The sequence below is a fragment of the Mixophyes fleayi genome, chromosome 6 (assembly GCF_038048845.1).
Source record: "Mixophyes fleayi isolate aMixFle1 chromosome 6, aMixFle1.hap1, whole genome shotgun sequence".
NCBI lineage: Eukaryota > Metazoa > Chordata > Amphibia > Anura > Limnodynastidae > Mixophyes > Mixophyes fleayi.
In genome coordinates this window covers 195,542,776-195,562,933 of record NC_134407.1, presented here as the reverse complement: position 1 = coordinate 195,562,933, position 20,158 = coordinate 195,542,776, and the positions used below count along the sequence as shown (strand labels likewise).

General features: G+C 42.6%; 1 protein-coding gene across 2 annotated transcripts in view; it reads right to left on the bottom strand.

The window, feature by feature from the left end:
- The window catches only part of CASKIN2 (CASK interacting protein 2), a 35,320-nt gene extending 32,969 nt beyond the window's left edge, over positions 1-2,351 (bottom strand). The window contains exon 1 of one of the 2 annotated variants that reach the window (XM_075177845.1): positions 1,749-2,351. The gene's annotated coding sequence lies outside the window, so the exon portion shown is untranslated. The remainder of the gene's footprint in view (positions 1-1,748) is intronic. The other variant, XM_075177846.1, reaches the window with a different exon arrangement.
- Between the last annotated feature and the right edge of the window lie 17,807 nt (positions 2,352-20,158).

Below are 20,158 nucleotides of genomic sequence, written 5' to 3'. Positions count from 1 at the left end.
AGTAGGGGGGAATTATACCATATACTGTATAATGTAATAAATGTAGCATTTACTATCCCAGTAATGGGGAACAGATGGCCCTCACCTGCGGCCCCCAACTCCGTCCTCCTTTATTGTCAAATTTGTTTGTTATAGATTGCAACACTTGTTCATCATCATTTATTTATATAGCGCCACTAATTCCGCAGCGCTGTACAGAGAACTCATTCACATCAGTCCCTGCCCCATTGGAGCTTACAGTCTAAATTCCCTAACATACACACACAGAGCGAGAGACTAGGGTCAATTTTGATAGCAGCCAATTAACCTATGTATGTTTTTGGAGTGTGGGAGGAAACAGGAGCACCCGGAAGAAACCCACGCAAACACAGGGAGAACATACAAACTCCTAACAGATAAAGTTATGGTCGGGAATTGAACTCATGACCCCAGTGCTGTAAGGCAGAAGTGCTAACCACTAAGCCACTGTGGTGTTATTACCGACACAGTACTACAGATATTAGTAATGTGTGGCCCTTTTGAAAGAGCGAGGGCCGATCATGTATACATCTGTCTTGACAAAAAGGGTTAAAACAAACCAGCACAGCCTTTTATTTTCAGGCTACAGGATCCCATTCATAATCCTGGAGACAGGAAGCTGGGGGGACCCCCACCCCCTATTAAACACACACACACACACACACCTTTCTCCCACTCGGCTGACTGGACGTGAATGTAAGGAAGCGGCGGTAGAACTAGTTGTAGACCACCACAATAGTTAAGGCATCACTGTCTTAAAAATATTCTGTGCCAATATTTGTAATTGAGGTAGAGGTAATCTACCAAGCCTTTTTTCTCTCTCAAGAACTGCTTATGATTCAACACTGTACTGAGCAGGGACAAGGTTATAGCAGCAAGATGTAAATGTAGTATTATTAATAAATAAAACTGAGAAGGGGGTAGTGGGAGATGAGTAAGTATAGAGGGAACTGTGGACATAACGGATAAGAGGTGATAACAGCCCAGCTTTAAAAAGGAATGAGCAATGAGGACACTGAATGAATAACAAACAATCTCTAAAAGCACTATAGTCATTGACTTTTCCACTGCCAAGAAGGAAAAGAGGGAGCAACTGATAAAACAAATAACATTTACAGGTCCGCTGATGCTATAGAAGACGTCACTTCAATTTTTTTTTAAAATGCCCCAGGCCCCACAATCTTGTGGAAATCCATTACAAAGTACACATCTATAATGGTGAGGTACAAGGAGAGTAGATACTACTATCTGGCTGGTATGGGAGTGGGTACAACAGAAGCCAGATGACAAGAAAAAAGTAAATATTTTGCAATTAAAACAAACAAACAAATATGGTTATGAAAACAAAATCAGTTGATGTAAAAACAACAAAAAAAAATGGGGAGACTTGGTACACTTTAAATAAAAATGGGCAACAATCCACAAAATCATATACAGAAGAATGTCAAAAAGTCCCCCACAAAGTTATCACACTACAATGTTCACTAAAAGTGTGACACTTACACACATATATATATATATATATATATATATATATATATTACACATGCACCTATACATACTAGTATACTTGATCTCACAACGTAGCTGTGCCTACTAGTAGTTGATCCCAAACAGCGCCCCCATCCTCCGCCTCCCCTTGCCAGATCGCTTTGATCTCCCCCAGGTCTGAGACTCCGCAGCAAGTGCAGGAAATCTAACGAGCAGGTAGATGGATGACTGTGACTTACCGGGGAGCTCAGCCAGTAGTCAGAGTCCCTACTTTCGGCCAGGAGGTTACTTTATCTTAAGTTTCCAGAGAAGTCAGACAGCTAGTTCTCCTGATTCCCTGCAGGAAATCCCTCCCTTTCCTTGTCCTGCTCGCCTCCCTTCCTCCTGGCCCTGCTCCTCCCTCCATAGAAGAGGAGAGGCCTGTGCTGGCCCCAGTCCAGTCTTGTGTAATATGTTCCCCACTATTACGCTGGAGGTTGTCGGAGTATTGGAAGAGCTGCTTTAGCTGTCAGTACATATATGGACCAGTCTTGTATTCCTGCTACTGTCGGAATATCCTGCTTTACAAATACAGCCCCTGGGTTATATCTGTGTTCCAATGGAATAGAACACTGCCATTCAGACGAAGCTGTTTCAGAAGCGACTGTTCTGCTGGCTGCGTTCGGAAGCAGCAGGTGTCGTTCTACTGTGAACAGCTCAATGCGACTATTATAATCCTGCTGCGTGCGACTAGGAGTCAGCGGACAATGCGTTATCTCAGACAAGGACAAAGCCGTTCTCCTCTGCCGTCTGCCAGCTGGGCACGGTGGGCATCGAGTGACTTGGGTGACATAGAGGTGACCTCAAGGGTGTAGTGCTTGTTCAGATCAGGTGCCAGCTGATGGAGACAGGGTGCGGAAAACAGAGGGAGTTGTCCTGTGTCCTGTGGAGAAGGGTAGAATTGACCTTATATTAAAAAAAAATATTTTAAAAAAAATAAACGCAGTCTAATAAAAAATGCGATATTGTGCAAACTGTAATGAAAAAGGTACTTAAAATAAGTTAGCAATGCATTGAGGTGATCATTGTGTCTGTGGTGTGGCTTCAACTCTAGTTATTCTAAAGATGAGCCCTTTCCATTTTGTTTGCTGAACATTTTTGCCTGCAAAATTGTTTTGCTTTTTAATAAAAAAAATATAATTCTCCCATTTTTGCACATTTTATTTAGTGTTTTTCACGGTTTTAAATATTTATGTTCTTTTTTTTTAAAGCACTAGTAGATTACCTCCCCCCCCCCCAACATTGACTCAAAGCTGTAACATGCTCACCAGCGTAGATTCTGCCATTTTTATTTTATTAAATGGATACCAGGGATAGTCTGATTTCTTTTGTACACATTAAAATCTATTGAATGAATGCATCATGATAAAGAAGTGTTGCACCTAAACTACCTTTAACTGCACTACCTATGTACACAATCTTTCCTTTTCATATTGTGGTAATACTGCAGAGACAGCATATGAAGCGCAGCCAATGCGCTCTGCAAACCACCATTGTTTTGTACTGTACTGTAAAGGACTCAGTTTACATTTTAAGTTATAGCTCTGACACCTTCTATTAGCCCTTGGGAGTCATCTCTGCAAACTAAAAGTGCTCTTCAGTGTGCGGAGATGCAAAAAATTCTGAAGACGTGCGCTAAATTTTTAATATCATTGGGCAGCACAGTGGCCTACACAGCACTAGGGTCATGAGTTCAATTACCGACCATGGCCTTATCTATGTGGAGTTTGTATGTTCTTCCAGTGTTTGTGTGTTTCCTCCGGGTGCTCCGGTTTCCTCCCACACTCCAAAAACATACTAGTAGGTTAATTGGCTGCTATCAAAATTGAACCTAGTCTCTGTCTGTCTGTCTGTGTGTATGTTAGGGAATTTAGGGGCACATTTATCATTAATCGGCAAAAGTGAGAAATAGTTATCAATCCTTATCGCAAGGATAAGGATTGAACTATTTCTCCAATTTATTAAAAAGGGAACACAGAAACAGCAGTTCCAAAAAACTGCTGTTTCTGTGATAGAAAAAATCACACTTACCCCCCTCTTCGGATGCGCTGTCTCGGGATCTCCTCTTCGTTCCTCTTCTTCCTTCAATTGCGCATGTGCAGTGCACATGCGCACAAAGTCCCCACTCTGTCTCTGCAACTATCGTTGCAGAGAAAGCGCGCTGAGTGACAGGGAGGGATCATGTGATCCCTCCACACATGCGCTGTCCAGCTCTGCTCTTCGGAGCAGAGCTGACAGCAGTGGATTTCTTCAATTCTAATAATGTACGCCAGCTTCAGCTGCCGTACATTATCAAGACAAGTTCCCGAAAAAAAAATTTTCCCAGGACTTGTTAGATTGCGGCCAGAGCAGTCACCATTCTGTTGAATGGTGACTGCTCGCAAAAACGATCAGGAGTGCAAAGCAGCAGATATCCATGATATCTGCTGCGATGCACCTTTAATAAATTTGCGGAGGGCACATCGGGACTTTAATTCCATGGTAAGTGCACAATAGTGCACTACCGTGATTTGTTAAATATGCCCCTATGACTGTAAGCTCCAATGGGGCAGGGACTGATGTGAATGAGTTCTCTGTACAGTGCTGCGGAATTAGTGGCCCTATATAAATAACTTATGATGATGATATCACTTCAAAGTTCAACCTCCTGCCACTTCTGTACCATCCCTTTCAATAAAAAAAACATTAGTATTTTGTAAAATACTACTTGGGCTACTCTCATTTATAGTTTGTCAATAATGAGAATGAAAGGAATTTGGGACGGTCTTAATTTCATGTGGGAAACATTTTATTATATTTTATTATATTGCCTGGAAATGCACCAAATTGCAACTTGAACAGAACCCATTGAAAGTATAGACCGACATATCTGATCTGGTGTAAAACCAAAGTCCTTTTGCGGAGTGGAAATGGCTGTGCTACCCTCTGTACCGCAACGAACACCCCTAAAAATGCAATATTTTAACCCATTTATCTCATTTCAATAATTTCACAGTGCAAAATCTAATTTCTGCACTGCTACGCAAAGCAAGGTGCTCCGTTGCGACCCACACTTCACATGAACGTCTTCACTTCTCTGTCTGTGCAAACTTCTGCTCATCTGCCCTTTCCACCCTTTTTGCTCTTATGTGCCTATACGGATTTACAGGTGCAGTTGCACAAATTGAGGATCGTTGCAGGTCCAAAACTGCTTTTAAATCTTTTAGCGAGTGTATTTCGCTTTGTAAAATACTTCCTCTGTTTCTGCATTTTCACCTAATTTACAATTGATATAACCTAGGTTGAATCAAATACATTAAATGTAAATGTGTGTAAGGCATAGCAATATGTTCCAATCATTTCTGTAACTGTTCTTACAGCTTTCCATCTACTGTACCTGTATTTGATTCAGACTGAAAGTGATAGTGTTAAAATTAGCTGGCCCTGTGTTTGTTTAAAAAGGTTACAGTGTTCACAGGTGTCTTGTATTACCCAGCGCCTGGTGCTGCCAGCCAATCACTGCTTTTCTGTCATATCACAAATGGCTGATCCCTCAGACTACCGTACAATCAGACATGTAAGCAATGGTTGCTGCTCGTTATCTTGTAGTACAGGGCGTCCAGCGTGTAAATAGGACAAAAAGGAACATTCCGTGTGTAGGAGTAGTTCCTATGTCACACAATCCCTGGAAGAAGCTATTGTCTGTCATTAACAGACACATTTTAGTGTTCACCTAAGAAGCTCATTGGGAATGCTGTACTCTGTCACTTCTAGTGTCCTCAGATGATCTATAGAAGAAAACCTATACACTATACAAAATTTCTCGTAATGATATTCTTAACGATTTTACCAACGATTAAAAAATAAAAGTCCCGATCTGCATGCCGATTCATGTGTACACACTAAACACATTTTTCACCCTCAGATCTGTGCTCTTCATCTGTCATAACCATCGGCTGAAAAGATGGTGACTCTGCACACTCCATAGAGATCTATGGACACTGCCGCTCATGGCTGCATACACACTGCAGGCAGGGCCGGTGCTAGGGTCCACGGCGCCCTAGGCATTTTTAAAAAAGTGGCGCCCCCCCCGTAAAAATCGCCTCCCTCCTCCCTCCTCTCCTTACCTTGTCTCACCACCGCCGCCTCTCTGCTCTGTCTCCTCCCCTCCACTCACTGACACTAGTAAGTAGAGGGGAGGAGACGGAGCAGAGAGGCGGCGGTGGTGACAAAATAGCCTCTTCCCCCCCTCCCCATGCATCTGAATGCTGTGCGGCGGCCGTGACAGGTATGGTCAGCGGTCGCCGCACAGTTTTAAAGTCTTTTAGAATTCTGTGGCGCCCTCCAGAGCCCGGCGCCCTAGGCAAGTGCCTAACCTTGCCTAATGGGAGCGCCGGGCCTGACTGCAGGATTGGAACGACACCGTTCCATTGTTGAACGACATTTTTTATTCCGGTTTAAAAATCAAATGCAACGAGACGATGTGCTTTGGAACGATAATCGTTCTTCGTTGCAGTGTACACAATAAGACGATATTGGGTCAAATGGTGGTTTATCGTATGATTGGCCCGATAATCCGCTGAAAAACCTGTAGTGTGTACCCAGTCTTAGGGCTAGATTTACTAAGCTGCGGGTTTGAAAAAGTGGAGATGTTGCCTATAGCAACCAATCAGATTCTAGCTGTCATTTTGTAGAAGGTACTAAATAAATGAAAGCTGAAATCTGATTGGTTGCCATAGGCAACATCCCCAGTTTTTCAAACCCGAAGCTTAGTAAATCTAGCCCTTAGCCTGGAGTAGCATTCCCTCAGTTTCAAATGTCCCAAACAGTATTTTGTTTTCATAGTGTGATATACACACCCAGCATAGAAGCCAACTGCTATTCAAAAGCCAGAAATATTTTCAGCTTGTGTCACCCGTATTGATAGAGCTTCTGATGTGTTAATCAGAGAACTTTCCAATGTTTATATTATAACTAAGTGTGAAATAAAGTCAATACAAGGACCTACCTAGCTGGTGTTGACAGCTCCTTCAACCTGTCTGCTCCCTCTGGTCTGCTCTGTCACAAGTTTAAAAGTCCCAGGGGGTATATTTACTAAACTGCGGGTTTGAAAAAGTGGAGATGTTGCCTAAGGCAACCAATCAGATTCTACATATCATTTTGTAGAATGCACTAAATAAATGACAGCTAGAATCTGATTGGTTGCTATAGGCAACATCTCCACTTTTTCAAACCCGCAGTTTCGTAAATCTAGCCCCAGAGTAGGAATCTTAAAAATTACTAACCCCCAACTTCAGGCAAACTCATTTTCTTCTTGTACATTTTACTTTTCCATTCTCCTGCCACATCCTTCTGCATTCCCGGCATTACAAGAGGCTGCACTGAATGCTTTACTAAAAGCAGGCGCTCACACGAAAAGCTATACAGTGTGTGTGAAGGAAAGTCCTTCCTTAATTTTATATGCACAGCTTATTAACCCTTTTAGTGTCAGAAAGTATGGATACGTTTTGTATCTCAGATGATGAGACCATTTAAAAAAACAAAAAACTGTTTATTAACAGCATCAAATAAATACACAGAAAATGAATAACAGATGAGAGCATCCTAAGCAGAGGATAGATGCAAACAGAATGCAATTTGTTATATTATTATTACACCATTATAAATAAATGCAAATGTACAATAAACAAAAAATGGAAATGAAGATAAAGTGATGCATGTTTATTTTTATTTAAAAAGGGATAAAAAAGTTAAATGGGTTCTGCTTTCCTTGCATTGCGGGCTGGGGTTAAAAGGGTGGAGGTGGGATATTATTAAATTGGGTCCAGGTTTTATAGAAAGCCAGATGTAGTCCTCAAATCACTGGTCATAAACTCCGTTCCGTAGATGCATCAGATTTATTTCCTGTAGGCAACTATAGTTGGTGGATTTTGATTTTTCCAAGAGCTGACTATTAATCAGGTGGCCGCACTTATGCGTTTAATACATTTATTTAGGTTTATTGCAAAATCAGGTAAAGGCAGAGGGAGTAGTGTGTGTTTTGGTTGGAACTGAATACCTGTTGCTGTTAGATTTGCTATAATATTTTGAACCTCAGACCATAATTTCTGTATGACCGGACGAAAGAACCATATATGCAGAAAGGAACCTTGACAGCCTCACTAGGATACAATTTATACATCCTGGCTAGAACCAGGTACGTGCATTATAGAAGCTTATACGCATTAAGGATTTGGCCATACTTGCCCATATATCCCATCAATCCTCTGTATCCAGGTCCTCGCCTAAATCCCTTTCCCAGTTCAACTTATGAGAATAGTTCTGGCTTTTCTCTAGATGTCAGCATTGAATGATACAGAAATGAAGTGAGGCATCAGGATGAGTGACTGCTCAGACATTGGTGCTCAATAGAAGTTACCGATGTAGCAGAATTTCTGGTGGTAGAGGTCTGGAGAAAGGGTTCTATCTACAGAAAGTATAAATATATATTTTTAAAGTACAAGATGAGCTTTGTATATGTACTTGACTTGAACCCCAGCACACAGAGGGTAATTTACTAACACTACGTAAATGTGCACATCTGCACTAAAATCATAGCAAACAATCAGCAAATAGCTTATTTAATAACAGTGCAAAGAGCAACGGAGTGTTGTAACCCACGTCAACCAATCAGATAACCGCTTTGAGCATACTAGTATAGTCAGACTAATGAAAGCTGACATCTGCTTGGTTGCCCCGGGTTACAATAATCCTCAAATTTGTCTATCATCTTACACATCTGATCTATTCTGAGGGATGGTGAATATAAATGCCACATGCCCAGGGGAATGTGCCGGTCTGTAAACTATTTCAATTGAGCTCTGCTTTCATAGCCCATCTGTCTGCTCTAGCGCTCTCCATTCCGTTCAAAAAATGGTCTGTTTTTTAGATTTGCAATACTCTAACGTGCCTAGTCTGTACTCTGCAAGGAAGGCCAGCAAGCTTGCCAACTACTCTACCTGCAAATCTCGCAATCCTGGCCCGCAAATTCATGTACAAAACTAGGGGCTAGATTTACTAAGCTGCGGGTTTGAAAAAGTGGGGATGTTGCCTATAGCTACCAATCAGATTCTAGCTTTCATTTATTTAGTACCTTCTACAAAATGACAGCTAGAATCTGATTGGTTGCTATAGGCAACATCCCCACTTTTTCAAACCCGCAGCTTAGTAAATCTAGCCCTCGGTGTGTGACATCAAAAAAAGTGCCTCTGTTTTGCGTTTTTTCAATTGTGATGTTTGTAAATGACTCTTACTGTATCATAATGACACTTTTTTAACCACAGCCTTGAACACTAAAAGGGGTTGTCTACTTTTAGTCAACCTTCTCTTCATATTACCCCCACCCCCAATGAAGCAAGTAGAAGTGCCCCCCACTCCCCACCTTACCTTGCTCTTGAAATGGTCTGGAAATATTTCAATACTGAGCTGTGTCGTACAGTTTAATATTTTCCGACCAGTCACCTTCTGATCCTGCAGTATGTATGCACTTACACGACTGTCGGCCAATAGTGGATCTCAGTGTGACCGGTCTCATTTCAATATGTGTCCGCTGTCATCTCCCTGCAACTGTTACGTCCCTGTTTGCATTGTTCCTACCCTAGATACACTAATACTCTAATACATTGACAACACAGCCGTCATCCGAACACTGACAGCACAGACCCCCTGTACCCTGACAGCACACTGACAACACAGCCGTCATCCGAACACTGACAGCACAGACCCCCTGTACACTGACAGCACACTGACAACACAGCCGTCATCCGAACACTGACAGCACAGACCCCCTGTACACTGACAGCACACTGACAACACAGCCGTCATCCGAACACTGACAGCACAGACCCCCTGTACACTGACAGCACACTGACAACACAGCCGTCATCCGAACACTAACAGCACAGACCCCCTGTACACTGACAGCACACTGACAACACAGCCGTCATCCGAACACTGACAGCACAGACCCCCTGTACACTGACAGTACACTGACAACACAGCCGTCACCCGAACACTGACAGCACAGACCCCCTGTACACTGACAGTACACTGACAACACAGCTGTCACCCGAACACTGACAGCACAGACCCCCTGTACACTAACACAGCCATCATCCGAACACTGACAACACAGCCATCATCCGAACACTGACAGCACAGACCCCATGTATACTGACAGTACACTGACAACACAGCCATCACCCGAACACTGACAGCACAGACCCCCTGTACACTGACAACACAGCTGTCACCCGAACACTGACAGCACAGACCCCTGTACACTGACAGTACACTGACAACATAGCCGTCACCCGAACACTGACAGTACAGACCCCATGTACACTGACAACACAGCCATCATCCGAACACTGACAGCACAGACCCCCTGTACACTGACAGTACACTGACAACACAGCCATCATCCGAACACTGACAGCACAGACCCCCTGTACACTGACAACACAGCTGTCACCCGAACACTGACAGCACAGACCCCCTGTACACTGACAGTACACTGACAACACAGCCATCATCCGAACACTGACAGCACAGACCCCCTGTACACTGACAGTACACTGACAACACAGCCATCACCCGAACACTGACAGCACAGACCCCCTGTACACTGACAACACAGCCGTCATCCGAACACTGACAGCACAGACCCCCTGTACACTGACAGTACACTGACAACACAGCCATCACCCGAACACTGACAGCACAGACCCCCTGTACACTCACAGTACACTGACAACACAGCCATCACCCGAACACTGACAGCACAGACCCCTGTACACTGACAGTACACTGACAACACAGCCATCAACCGAACACTGACAGCACAGACCCCCTGTACACTGACAGTACACTGACAACACAGCCGTCACCCGAACACTGACAGCACAGACCCCCTGTACACTGACAGTACACTGACAACACAGCCATCACCCGAACACTGACAGCACAGACCCCTGTACACTGACAGTACACTGACAACACAGCCATCAACCGAACACTGACAGCACAGACCCCCTGTACACTGACAGTACACTGACAACACAGCCGTCACCCGAACACTGACAGCACAGACCCCCTGTACACTGACAGCAGAGACCCCCTGTACACTGACAGTACACTGACAACACAGCCATCACCCAAACACTGACAGCACAGACCCCCTGTACACTCACAGTTCACTGACAACACAGCTGTCACCCGAACACTGACAGCACAGACCCCCTGTACACTGACAGCACAGACCCCCTGTACACTGACAGTACACTGACAACACAGCCGTCACCCGAACACTGACAGCACAGACCCCCTGTACACTGACAGTACACTGACAACACAGCTGTCACCCGAACACTGACAGCACAGACCTCCTGTACACTCACAGTTCACTGACAACACAGCTGTCACCCGAACACTGACAGCACAGACCCCCTGTACACTGACAGCACAGACCCCCTGTACACTGACAGTACACTGACAACACATCCGTCACCCGAACACTGACAGCACAGACCCCCTGTACACTGACAGTACACTGACAACACAGCTGTCACTCGAACACTGACAGCACAGACCCCCTGTACACTGACAGAACACTGACAAGACAGCCGTCAACTGAACACTGACAGCACAGACCCCCTGTACACTCACAGTACACTGACAACACAGCTGTCACCCGAACACTGACAGCACAGACCCCCTGTACACTGACAGCAGAGACCCCCTGTACACTGACAACACAGACACAGCAGCTCTCAGACACACTGACATACCTCAAACAGCTCTGCTCACCTGCCGACAAGTATCAAATCAAATGACAGATGAAGATGAAATCGTTATAGTGTGTACACGGGAATCGGAATGCTGATCGGAACTTTTTTTTGTCCTTGCTAAAATTAGTGAAACTATCGCATTGGGAGAATTTTCTTGCAGTGTGTACCTAGCCTTACACACCACACTTATCATCAGTGTCTAAGCATAGTTATTGTCTTAATTATTCTCTGGCAATATGAGTAGTTAAAACAGTCCTGATTTTTCCAGAGGACAATCCTGACTTTCAAAAGGGTGTGGCCTATCAGAAAAGGGACATGGTTTGGTTGTATAGGGTTGTGGTTTGGGATGATGAGGGTCATGGCAGAACATTTCCCTATTTTGCAATAAAGAATATTTGCATGCATGAATACATAAAGAGGAACTGGGAAGTTATCTAGAAATACTACCTGATCATACGACAAAATGGCTTATTGATATGCAAGCAGACCAAATAGAGCTTCTTACACAGTACGTGTGACATCATACTGTCTGCCACAGCACTACATAATATACTGGTGTCTGTATAGTATTATTTATGTTAGTTGTTGATTTGTAAGCTACCACAGTGATAGGCAATGCCAGTGAGAAAAACGGAGCATACATAACACGGACATACAAGGTAGACTAAATAAATGCAGGTGTCAAAAGTGGGAGTAGCATAGGTGGGAGTAAGTGGGGCAAGCGCCAATAAAGAGGTAGGTTTTCAGAGAGCACTTAAACATTTGAAGGCTAGGGGAGAGTTGTGAAGCCTGGTAGGGAAATCCATAGGGGGTAGCGTCATGGGAGAAGTGTTCTAGGTGGGAGTGAGAGGTGGTTACCAGAGACAAGATGGAACACAGGTCAGAGGTAGATCTAAGAGGGCATGAGGGAGAGTATTTTGAGATGAGGATTGCAATATATGAAGTGATGTTGTTGAGGGCTTTGTAGGTGTTGGCAGTGAGCGAAGTGGGGGTGTATACGGTGGTATACCATACCGCCACTCCTCCTACTGCCTTCATTGTAACACTATCACATTCCATTCACTTACATTATATATACAGTGGTAGAAGTGGGGGTGTATACGGTGGTATGTCATACCGCCACTCCTCCTACTGCCTTCATTGTAACACTATCACATTCCATTCACTTACATTATATATACAGTATATACAGTGGTAGAAGTGGGGTGTATACGGTGGTATACCATACCGCCACTCCTCCTACTGCCTTCATTGTAACATTATCACATTCCAGTCACTTACATTATATATACAGTATATACAGTGGTAGAAGTGGGGGTGTATGCAGTGGTATACCATACCGCCACTCCTCCTACTGCCTTCATTGTAACATTATCACATTCCATTCACTTACATTATATATACAGTATATACAGTGGTAGAAGTGGGGGTGTATGCAGTGGTATACCATACCGCCACTCCTCCTACTGCCTTCATTGTAACACTATCACATTCCATTCACTTACATTATATATACAGTATATACAGTGGTAGAAGTGGGGTGTATACGGTGGTATACCATACCGCCACTCCTCCTACTGCCTTCATTGTAACATTATCACATTCCATTCACTTACATTATATATACAGTATATACAGTGGTAGAAGTGGGGGTGTATGCAGTGGTATACCATACCGCCACTCCTCCTACTGCCTTCATTGTAACACTATCACATTCCAGTCACTTACATTATATATACAGTATATACAGTGGTAGAAGTGGGGGTGTATACGGTGGTATAACATACCGCCACTTCTCCTACCGCCTTCATTGTAACACTATCACATTCCATTCACTTACATTATATATACAGTATATACAGTGGTAGAAGTGGGGTGTATACGGTGGTATAACATACCGCCACTTCTCCTACCACCTTCATTGTAACACTATCACATTCCATTCACTTACATTATATATACAGTATATACAGTGGTAGAAGTGGGGTGTATACGGTGGTATACCATACCGCCACTTCTCCTACCGCCTTCATTGTAACACTATCACATTCCATTCACTTACATTATATATACAGTATATACAGTGGTAGAAGTGGGGTGTATACGGTGGTATACCATACCGCCACTTCTCCTACCACCTTCATTGTAACACTATCACATTCCATTCACTTACATTATATATACAGTATATACAGTGGTAGAAGTGGGGTGTATACGGTGGTATACCATACCGCCACTCCTCCTACTGCCTTCATTGTAACACTATCACATTCCATTCACTTACATTATATATACAGTATATACAGTGGTAGAAGTGGGGTGTATACGGTGGTATACCATACCGCCACTTCTCCTACCGCCTTCATTGTAACACTATCACATTCCATTCACTTACATTATATATACAGTATATACAGTGGTAGAAGTGGGGGTGTATACGGTGGTATGTCATACCGCCACTTCTCCTACTGCCTTCATTGTAACCCTATCACATTCCATTCACTTACATTCCCATTGCAATTGAGGTGTTGATGGTTAAGGAGTATTGTGAAAAACTCTAACTCTGGGTAAGGGAAAATTAGACACCCTGTTTTTGGACAGGTTTAGCCTTAGGTAGCACTGAGACATCTATGTGGAAATAGCAGCGGTATGAGATGGGGAGAAGTCAGGGGAGGAGAGGTGTTGTCAGCATACAGATAATACTCAAGGCCAAATAAGGGAATGAGTTGACCTAGGGAAGAGGTGTACACAAGGCGGAGACCAGAGCCTTGTGTTACACCAAGAGATAATGGTAGTGGAGGGGAGGATGTGTCAGAGGTAGAGATATTGAATAAATGCTTAGATACATACAAAATGAACCAGGAAATGATTGTGTCATAAAGGCCAATGAAGTGAAGGGAGTATGCTATGTACCATTTTCTACATAAACTAAAATACACAAAAAATGATTTTTAACTGGGAGCAATGAGCATTATCCTGGAAAAAATAGAGCAGGTTGGTATGTGAGACCTGCACAAATACATAGTTAACACACACTTCCAAACATATAAACACTATTACTTACATATTTGGGCAGCACGGTGGCTTAGTGGTTAGCACTTCTGCCTTATAGCACTAGGGTCATGAGTTCAATTCCTGACCATGGCCTTATCTGTGTGGAGTTTGTATGTTCTCTCCGTGTTTGCTTGGGTTTCCTCCCACACTCCAAAAACATACTGGTAGGTTAATTGGCTGCTATCAAATTGACCCTAGTCTCTCTCTCTCTGTGTGTGTGTGTTGGGAAATTTAGACTGTAAGCTCCAATGGGGCAGGGACGAATGTGAATGAGTTCTCTGTACAGCGCTGCGGAATTAGTGGCACTATATAAATAAATGGTGATGATGATATATGCAGAGAAATACTAACAGTACCACTTTAGAATTGAATTTTGACAGCCATTGGGAGATCTTACAAACATGCCAAGACTTTTAAATAATGTCTCTTAAGAGAGTATGTCTATATATATAACTATATACACATGTAATCTATGCAGTGTTTGTAGCTATATACAGTAAACTGCTTTATGAACGAGTTTAACTGCAAGTACACAAGTATGCACATAATTTGGATGACTCTATTCCACTAGGTAAAAATGGGAAGGAAATCATGTCTTTCAGGGTTAAACTGTGCTGCCGTCTACTGGTAAGTTTGTTGTATTGTCCCTTAAAGTGGAAGCGCTGTTAAAATATTACATCATCATCACCATTTATTTTATATAGCGCCACTAATTCCGCAGAGCTGAACTCACTCATATCAGACTCTGCCCCATTGGAGCTTACAGTCTAAATTCCCTAACATACACACAAAGAGAGAGAGAGAGAGAGAGACTAGGGTCAATTTTTATAGCAGCCAATTAACCTACTAGTATGTTTTGGAGTGTGGGAGGAAACCCACACAAACACAGGGAGAACCTACAAACTCCACACAGATAAGGTCATGATGCCTGATTCATTAAGGATCTTAACTTGAGAAACTTCTTATTTCAGTCTCCTGGACAAAACCATGTTACAATGCAAGGGGTGCAAATTAGTATTTTGTTTTACACATAAGTTAAATACTGACTGTTTTTTCATGTAGCACACAAATACTTGATAGCTTATTTGTACACTGAAATATAAAGTTGATATTTGATTGGTTGGAGAAGGTAGAATTGTGAGGGACGACTCCAAAGTTGATAAAAAAAAAGCAAACAAAACAAGACTCTTGAAACACAAGTAGAGAAACAAAATGTTATCTTTGCCCATGCAAAGATTAATAGAGTCAGGGCCTTATAAAGGTGAGGTATCTTAGTCCTAATTGATTGATTTGACCTTTAGCAAAGTGCTGATTACAGTAAGTGAAAAAGAATGTGCAGTTGTCTGCGTGAGCTGGTACTGCGGTGGATCTTCACACCTATATTGCTACTAAATGTAGACATCACAATGTATGCAAACATATTAGCCAATCAATTAAAACTCCTATTGCCAGTCCTGATCAATTCGGACAGTGGAATTGGTACCTGGGAGAGAGGGTAGACCACAGGGTAAGTGACCTGATATATCACACACAACATCAAGAGGGGAGATGATGGATTTGGTGGTTGATGTTGAAAAGATATTTGATAGAATTAACTGGTGTCCTTATAAATATTGGAGTGGGACAAATTTTTCTTAATAGGATTACGTCCCTTAACCATAGTCCATCAGCAAGATTCTAGATTAATGGCTCTCAATCTAAGGACTTTCATTTCTCTGATGGCACCAGACCGGGCTGACCTCTGTCGCCACTTCTATATATTTTCTGTATGGTGATGTTAGTACAAGCTTTACATACACACCCAGATACTTCAGGTCATGCAGATGACTTGCTGTTATTTGTTACAAATTCCTATACATCTCTGCCCAAGTTTTTTAATTAATGGAAAATTTGAACACTACAGATAGTCCTTTGATTTTAAAGCAAATTACACTAAATCCACAGCCCTTAATAAACAATGGATATAAAATGTGTACACACATTTAGTTAAATTGCAGGTGTTTGTGATTTAAAGCTTAAATTAAAATAACTAATTGTGACGATTATGTAGTATATCTAATGACTGTTATTTTCTGGTGAATTCATGTCTGACAATGTGAATATTTTATGTAACCTCTCAAAGTATGATTTGCTGACTGACCTAAGTGACCTGTGCAATTGACCAAAAGTCTTTTGAAACTAGCCAAACTGGGATAGATAAGCATCTCGGAGGAGTTTGAAGCCCCAAAGTTGTAAACCATCTATCAACTCAAGCAGAGCATAGCAGAGGTGAGAGATTCTCTGAGGTATACAGAAGTGAAAGTTGCTCAATCAATTTATAGGCTCATAGCAGGTGCTTGAAAGGGTGGGGTTATCCTGAAAAGCATAACCCCACCCTTTCAAGTACCTGAAATTGAAAAGAGGATTTTTGTACTTATGTTAAATCCGTTTCTCTGATTCCGTCTGAGGGACACGGCTACCATGGAGTTGTGGAGGGGAGCACAGGAGTGGATACCTAGCTAGTTAACAATAGGAACTGCTGACAGACCCCTCCCCTCTACAACCCCCCACCCCCCTACTCTCAGTTTTTTTTAAGGTGCCCAAGGAGTTGGGCTGTTATTTTTTTAGCTAGTGCAATTTATTTCATTTATTTAATTTTAATTCATTTTTCTTTTATTTAACTTTTAATCTTTTAGGGACTTTTATTCTGAAGCAGACCTGGGAGTGTGTTCTACCATAGAGAGCACACTCCCAGAACCGCAGCACAGACACTGCTCTGTCAGATGAGAGCCTAGGGCTCTCACTGACAGAGTTTGACAGTGTCTACATCAGAGTGACAAGCGGTCTCTCCGGACCATTGTCACTCTCAGCCTCACCAATAAACGGCGATGCCACTGCACGCAGCGCCAGTTATCGGATCATCAGCCGGGCGCCATTTTTTTTTCCAAACAGAGCTCGGGCAGTCAGAGGGAAGGAAGAGAGGGCAGGCCAAGATCCCCCCTCAAAAATAGGAGGGGGAGATCGGAGAGAAATTGAAAATGTAATTCCTAAGGTGGGATGAAGAGCCTGTAAGAAGGGTTTAAAATCTTCTGCTTTAGACATTACAGAGTGCATTTTCCTGAGGGGGTCTATCAAGACTGAAATGTCCCATTTTTCTCAATTGTGTTTCCTCACACACGCCTTAACCAGGTCTTAACCAGTAAGTAGTGACTCTGGTTTTATTTCCTTTAATTTCTAAATCTTATTTGTGCAACTTATGTCTTGTTGTTAACTTTTTTGTAACTAAGCCTTGGAAACATTTTTCGGATTAAAATAAATGTAATCTAGCATATTCTCTGTGAATTTACAAAGCCCAGGGAGACTCATGCTGCATGTGTATGTGATTTAAGTGTGAAACATTAATAAGTGGTTTTGGTGAACGTAAGGACACCATAGTAAATCCATTGTGGTTACAGAAAAGGTGTATTCATTGCTAAGTGACTAGGGTGACTCCAGTCACGGCCAGCTGTTCAGAATGCTGTATCTGAGACAGGCTGTTCGTTCGTGACTCTTATATCAGACCTTTTTCCAAAGACAACACATCTCATCACCTATAGAGCATCATACCTTCTGTGAAGCATGGTGGTGACAGTATCATTCCCCTTAATCTCAGCAATAAGTTAAAAGAATACATTTAATCAAAGAAAGAGACACATATCTGTAATAACATATCACCAGTTATTTTAAACAAGTGTTACAAGCTATGACAAATTTGTAAAAAACAAAGAAAGTAACAAAACAAAAAGTAACAAACAAAGCTGTAACAAGCAAAACTAACAATAAAGCAGGAATGAGCTGAGACAGCAGGTGAAAGCTCGGAGGGCCACATGCGGCCCTAGGCCTGCCTGCTGCCATAACTGGCCTAGATATTGCTGCTAATATTCATCATCATCACTGCATATCGGTTGTACCAGCCCTCCAGTGACACTAGTGTCGGTTTGGTCAGAATACATCATCCGAGATATAACAGTCCAGGTAATGTCATTTCTGCAGGACACGGCTGGTTGATAAATATGGTAAAGAGTCATCTGGTGCACTCTCAGCGTCTAAAATTCCTAGGGGTTAGAATAGATGCATCACTATACAGAGTGAGAAGGCTTACCAGAAGAAAAGCCTACAAAGATCCAGTGCCTAGTGCACAGGCTTTAGTCTCAACAAGAGAGGACAATCGGTTGTCTCTCTCTGCACTTTACGTGGCAGGCAAATAAAACATTGTGGCTAATTATCTCAGCTGACCACAGATCCGTCGGGGAGAGTGGATCTTACTCCAAGAGGTCTTTCACTTGTTGATCGGGAAGTTTGGTCCTCTGATGATGACAAGATAGAACACCAAAGTAGCTTGATTCTACTCTCATCACAAAATCTCCAGGGCGAAAGGAATAGACGCACTGTGAGCTTCATGGAACGTTCAGCTGGAATATGTATTCTCTCCTTTCCGTCACCGCCTGTACCCTAAGATAGTTCCGGAAAGAAAAAGCAGAAGTCTTAACAATCCTCACGTTTTGGCCACAACATCCATGGATCACAGTTGCTTGGGGATTGCTCACAGAACAACCTTGACTTTTACCAATTGAGCCAGATTGTTTGTACCAGGTTCCAATCCTTCATCCTAACCCAGAGGGTCTCTCTTTGATGGCAATGAGATTGAGTAGTCATTGTTAAGAAGCAAAGGAGTCTCTGACAAGGTGATTGATGTCTTTCTGCAGGCAAAGAAAAATAATTCTTATGTGTTATACTATTATATAATTTGAAAGAATTGTATCCTATGGTGTGACACTAAACTGGATCCAGCCTCTGCTGGCATAACGCACATTCTTGACTTCCTTCATTAAGGCTTTGCTCTTTCAACCCTGGAAGTTCAGATGTCTGTTTTTCTGGACACCAGATTAGCATCTGAATTGTAATTGAAATCTTATTGCACGACATGGTGCTAGGCCTCTGCTATCCTCTATCTATACCACGTATCTTGGTATACTAATAAGCGCCTTTGAACTTCAGTATCATCTCTATGCGGATGATACCCAACTCTATCTTTTCTGGATCTTTCACCATCTGTGTTGGCCAGGAATACGGAATGTCTCTCTGCCACTCTGAGTTAATAATATTCCCGCCAGTCAACAGAAGCTGCCTACCTGCCTGATATCTCTATATGTCATCATCACAATTTATTTATATAGCGCCACTAATTCCGCAGCGCTGTACAGAGAACTCATTCACATCAGTCCCTGCCCCATTGGGGCTTACAGTCTAAATTCCCTAACATATACACACACACACAGACTAGGGTCAATTTGTTAGCAGCCGATTAACCTACCATTATGTTTTTGGAGTGTGGGAGGAAACCGGAGCACCCGGAGGAAACCCATGAAAACATACAAACTCCTCACAGATAAGGCCATTGTCGGGAATTGAACTCATGACCCCAGTGCTGTAAGGCAGAAGTGCTAACCACTTAGCCACCGTGCTGTGTGTGAACAAAATGAAAATAAACCCTGCTCCTCAAGCTTGCTGCCAAGGTGTTATACGAGAATCAGAACTGTCCTTTGTGCCCCACAGTCGGCCATGTTGTGCCGGTCAGTCCCAAGTATGAATTTACCTGTGGTAACCCAATGATACTTGTTCCCAAAATAGTTGTAACCTGAAAGTTGTATTTTACTTTATTTGCCTAGATGATTTCGTACCTACAGAGGTATGGGTGTGCCAGGCAAGGTGCATAGTGCTGGTCGGCGCAA